The 5,702-nt window shown below is 48.6% G+C and overlaps 1 non-coding gene across 1 annotated transcript; it reads left to right on the top strand.

The window, feature by feature from the left end:
- Positions 1-241: 241 nt before the first annotated feature.
- Trnat-ugu lies at positions 242-315 on the top strand. The gene has a single exon. It is a non-coding gene; the product is annotated as a tRNA-Thr (tRNA).
- The last annotated feature ends 5,387 nt before the right edge of the window (positions 316-5,702 follow it).

Here is a 5,702-nt window from a genome sequence, read left to right as displayed (position 1 = left end):
GAACAAGTTACTGTCTTCATATATATAGTCAAAGGCTACCCAGCCATTGACCTTCGTCTGTGCGAATGCGCACAGGTTGCCCAAACTCTTACGGGATTCGCCAAAGCGTGCGCGAGTAATGAGTGGGTGGGCAAATGTCTATAAGGTACAATACATATGTAGAATTCTGGACAGTTGGGAATGTGAGTCCCAAGGGAAGCGTGCAAGTGATAAGTCCCTGCATTTGCGTTATTCATCTGTGTCCTCGGTGGCTCAGATGGATAGAGCGTCTGCCATGTAAGCAGAAGATCCCGGGTTCGAGTCCCGGTCGGGGCATGCATTTTCAGCTGTCCACATCGAAGTATATCAACAACACCTGTCGGCAGCTGAGGTTTTCAGTTAGTCATCATGTGCTGGTTTCTATTACTTAAGACGTCTTCGAGTCACTCAATATTTGGGAACCAATCCCATATGCTCGTACCTTAGTTGGGAGTCTGCAGTGGGGCACCGAGTCAAACGCTTTCCGGAAGTCCAGGAATATGGCATCCGTCTGACACCCTTCATCCGTGGTTCGCAAGATATCATGTGAAAAAAGGGCGAGATGCGTTTCGCAGGAGCGATGCTTTCTAAAGCCGTGCTGATGCATGGACAGAAACTTCTCTGTCTCAAGGAAATTCATTATATTCGAACTGAGAATATGTTCGAGAATCCTGCAACAAACCGATGTTAAGGATACGTACATATGCTTTCATGGCGACGTATATTGACGAAATTATCTCCAGCCTCCAGGAGCGTCTTTTGGCAACTGGTAAGATTAGCCGGCTCATAAGGAGGCATGAAATTGTTTCGGTCTTGTAGACTAGAACAAAAATTCGACAACTATACAAAATAACAGGTGGCTGGGTGTACTGCCGTGTGTACTGATGAGCAGCACCGTGTGAAATACGAGACGTATTTCCGCTTACTTTGTAAGGTGCCAGGACATGGGCACTTACACGTTAGCTTACCAACATTGGTATTAGAATGAAATTTTCACACTACAGCGGATTGTGTGCTGATATGAAACTTCCTGGCAGATTAAAACTGTGTGCCGGACCGAGACTCGAACTCGGGACCTTTGCCCGCCAGGAAGATTCATATCAGCGCACACTCCGCTGTAGAGTGAAAATCTCATTCTAGAAACAACCCCCCAAGCTATGGCTAAGCCATGTCTCCGCAATATCCTTTCTTTCAGGAGTGCTAGTTCTGCAAGGTTCGCAGGAGAGCTTCTGTAAAGTTTGGAAGGTAGGAGACGAGGTACTGGCGGAATTGAAGCTGTGAGGACGGGGCGTGAGTCGTGCTTGGGTAGCTCAGTCGGTAGAGCACTTGCCCGCGAAAGGCAAAGGTCCCGAGTTCGAGTCTCGGTCCGGCACACAGTTTTAATCTGCCAGGAAGTTTCAACATTGATATTAATAATAAAGGGACTGGCAAGGGCATCAGATAATGACTCTATTGAATTACGATAAATATGAGGCACTCTCGAGCAGTATTCCCTGCAAGTCTGCATGACTGAGCCACTAACTTAAAGCGTTGGTGAAAAGTGTCGGCAGCTGAGAATTGTGGAATATAAAGTCTGCAGCTCGCCGGACCGCCGTGGGCGGCAGGTAGCGGTCACTGGAAATGCGGGACAATACGGCGCTTTTGGGGGTAGCCCGGCATCGGGAGTCACCTGTGCTGGGCAACATGTGGCGTTTGCGTAGGTGCGTTATGACCTAATCTATCATTGGGTAGACCTCAGAAATGCCGTTGCAGGGATTTCGGCGATGATAAAGCGTTCGACATTGGCCGCAACTGAGTATTCTTCCGCCGCGTTTTCGTACGCGTGGTAGACGGGAGGATTGTGACGAGAGTGGTTTCGACTTCAGCCATCGAGCGGTACGCACTTGGCGTCTTGGCCATCGTCTTCGAAAGGAGATATACGGTATGTATCGCAGCACTGCACCAACGCGTGTTCCATGCAGAGTTGTGTGGTTAGAGCTCTTTGCGTGCTCAGAAGGGAGATTTTCACCAACGCTTAGCCACTTCCAACAACTTAGCTACTATTCTTGATCTGGTAGTTACCCTTGCGAGGTGCCGAGTATTTATCAACGTAGGTGCCGGTAATAAGGGCGCGTAATTGCAAATTGTTAATGTGCCATTCTCAGGATTGTGTTGGTGGACAAGGAAATTCACATTTTTATGTAAATTTCGTCAGTTGTGGGGGATATCAAATTAAAATGGCACTATTAAAATCGAATTGTGGACTTAATTTACCATGTCCCAGTAAGCTTTACATGTACTCTAGTCCCTGCACAGCTTGCCCAGACGGGAAAGAAAGAAGGTTTGCGGTCTTCTATGTCACCGACGGACAAATAAGCTTTCAACTTATCCTCAAAAATCGCCAGTAGTAGAGCATTCGGCTGGATATTCGGTGTTATACACTGCCAGGGGAAAGAAACCTCTTAGAGGTTTGCAAGTCGCTCAAGATTATTGTCACAACAGTGTATTTGGAGTGCATGACTACACTTACAGATCAATATCATAAGCAGTTCTGAGGTACCAGGTATCGACACATGCTGAAACACCCATACCAGTACGTGATGTAGCCGCAACTGGCGACAGTGCAGGCGCTGACTCTGGCATTCAGTCTATCGTGCAGATGGCGCGTACTGTCCTCGGATATGTTGCGCCAAGCATGCTCGACCTATTCAAATCGTGAGAGCTGTTGGTTGACGAGTAGCAAGAGTCATTACTCTTCCCATTATATCCAAATCTTGTCAATTGGAGACACGTCCGGAGGTCATGCTGGCCAGGAAAGATGCTGCACGTCTCACAGACAATGTTCAATTTCAGTGAGTGGGCGAGTATTGTTCTGTTGGAAGAACACATCACCTTCCCGTTGCAAGAATGGCAAAACGTTCTGCACGTACTGAGCACTCGTAAGCGTCCTCTGCAGAAACGTCAAAGATGAACGGGAGTTGTAGCTTATCGCACACCGGACCATAAGGTCTGCAGTGTGGCCAGTGTGTCTTGGACAAATGCACTCTACGCGACGGCGCTCACTTTTGTGTTGGCAGAAGAGCCAACACCGTGTTACGAGTGGAGACCGAAACGCACGCGTTTTAGCTCACGTACGCTGTCGTGAGGAGGGAAGAACTATACTGACGTGAGGTCTGGAACATTAGAAGGAATGAGAGTTCAGAAAGCGGACGTAATTAGTTTGATACTTAACTGTAATCCATTAATGATGAACGTCACTCTTGACGGTACATAATTCACAATATTATCTGTTCAGAATGCATTCTTGAAGATAGTAACTGAATATGGTGCTTTGCTAGGTCGTAGCAAATGACGTAGCTGAAGGCTATGCTAAACTGTCGCTTGCAAAGTCGGCTGTACAACTGGGGCGAGTGTTAGGGAGTCTCTCTAGACTAGACCTGCCGTGTGGCGGCGCTCGGTCTGCAATCACTGATGCCGAAAGAACGGGCCTGTGCGGGAGTCTTTAAGACCTGGTGAGAAGAACACTCTACGCAAAAACCTTGTAGATCCAAAAAACGTACTCCTACCTCCTCTACATATAAAGTTAGGCCTAATGAAACAGATTGTAAAGGCTTTACCTAAAGATGGACCATATTTTAAGTCTCTGCGAAAAGTTTCCACACCTTTCAGAAGCTAAACTAAAAGAAGGCATCTTTGTCGGACCTGACATTAGAAAATTGATGTCTGTTGTTAACTTTGAATCAACAATGACCTTAAATGAGAAAGAAGCATGGGCATCATTCAAGCAAGTCGTTACAAAGTTCTTAGGACCTGAAAAAGTCCGGAATATGTTTCTATTATAGCTACAGTGTTAAAGAAGTTTAAAACTTTAGGACGTTTAATGAGCCTGAAAGTTCACTTTTTGAACAGTCGCCTTGATTACTTCCCGGACAGTATGGGAGATGTTAGTGAGGGGCAAGGAGACGTTTACACCAGGAAATTAAAGTGATGGAAAAACGCTACCAAGGCCGCTGGAACACCAACATCGTGGGGATTACTGTTGATAACTTCACCGAGAGGTTCAAGCGACTCATCGTACAGAAACCTACACAAGAAGCTTCAAAGAAAAATAAGAAGGAAAATACAAACCAATTCCAGTTGACAAGTGAAACCTGTATTAACACGTATCCCTGTTTTAGTAGTTTACTGTAAATACAAACCATGCTTATGTTGTAACAGAGCGTTTCATTAATTTCCCCGTACCGTATAGCATACGATTTTTATATTATATGATGAAAAGCATATTGCTCGAAAACTAAGAGTGATTCATAAAAACTAAGGCACGATTTGGATTCAGCTCATAATAATCTACACTCCTGGAAATGGAAAAAAGAACACATTGACACCGGTGTGTCAGACCCACCATACTTTCTCCGGACACTGCGAGAGGGCTGTACAAGCAATGATCACACGCACGGCACAGCGGACACACCAGGAACCGCGGTGTTGGCCGTCGAATGGCGCTAGCTGCGCAGCATTTGTGCACCGCCGCCGTCAGTGTCAGCCAGTTTGCCGTGGCATACGGAGCTCCATCGCAGTCATTAACACTGGTAGCATGCCGCGACAGCGTGGACGTGAACCGTATGTGCAGTTGACGGACTTTGAGCGAGGGCGTATAGTGGGCATGCGGGAGGCCGGGTGGACGTACCGCCGAATTGCTCAACACGTGGGGCGTGAGGTCTCCACAGTACATCGATGTTGTCGCCAGTGGTCGGCGGAAGGTGCACGTGCCCGTCGACCTGGGACCGGACCGCAGCGACGCACGGATGCACGCCAAGACCGTAGGATCCTACGCAGTGCCATAGGGGACCGCACCGCCACTTCCCAGCAAATTAGGGACACTGTTGCTCCATGAAGCTGGGCTACGGTCCCGCACACCGTTAGGCCGTCTTCCGCTCACGCCCCAACATCGTGCAGCCCGCCTCCAGTGGTGTCGCGACAGGCGTGAATGGAGGGACGAATGGAGACGTGTCGTCTTCAGCGATGAGAGTCGCTTCTGCCTTGGTGCCAATGATGGTCGTATGCGTGTTTGGCGCCGTGCAGGTGAGCGCCACAATCAGGACTACATACGACCGAGGCACACAGGGCCAACACCCGGCATCATGGTGTGCGGAGCGATCTCCTACACTGGCCGTACACCACTGGTGATCGTCGAGGGGACACTGAATAGTGCACGGTACATCCAAACCGTCATCGAACCCATCGTTCTACCATTCCTATACCGGCAAGGGAACTTGCTGTTCCAACAGGACAATGCACGTCCGCATGTATCCCGTGCCACCCAACGTGCTCTAGAAGGTGTAAGTCAACTACCCTGGCCAGCAAGATCTCCGGATCTGTCCCCCATTGAGCATGTTTGGGACTGGATGAAGCGTCGTCTCACGCGGTCTGCACGTCCAGCACGAACGCTGGTCCAACTGAGGCGCCAGGTGGAAATGGCATGGCAAGCCGTTCCACAGGACTACATCCAGCATCTCTACGATCGTCTCCATGGGAGAATAGCAGCCTGCATTGCTGCGAAAGGTGGATATACACTGTACTAGTGCCGACATTTTGCATGCTCTGTTGCCTGTGTCCATGTGCTTGTGGTTCTGTCAGTGTGATCATGTGATGTATCTGACCCCAGGAATGTGTCAATAAAGTTTCCCCTTCCTGGGACAATGAAT

The sequence above is a fragment of the Schistocerca piceifrons genome, chromosome 4 (genome assembly GCF_021461385.2).
Source record: "Schistocerca piceifrons isolate TAMUIC-IGC-003096 chromosome 4, iqSchPice1.1, whole genome shotgun sequence".
Taxonomy (NCBI): domain Eukaryota; kingdom Metazoa; phylum Arthropoda; class Insecta; order Orthoptera; family Acrididae; genus Schistocerca; species Schistocerca piceifrons.
The sequence above is the reverse complement of the archived record's forward strand: the minus strand, read 5'-3'. Positions and strand labels throughout refer to the sequence as shown.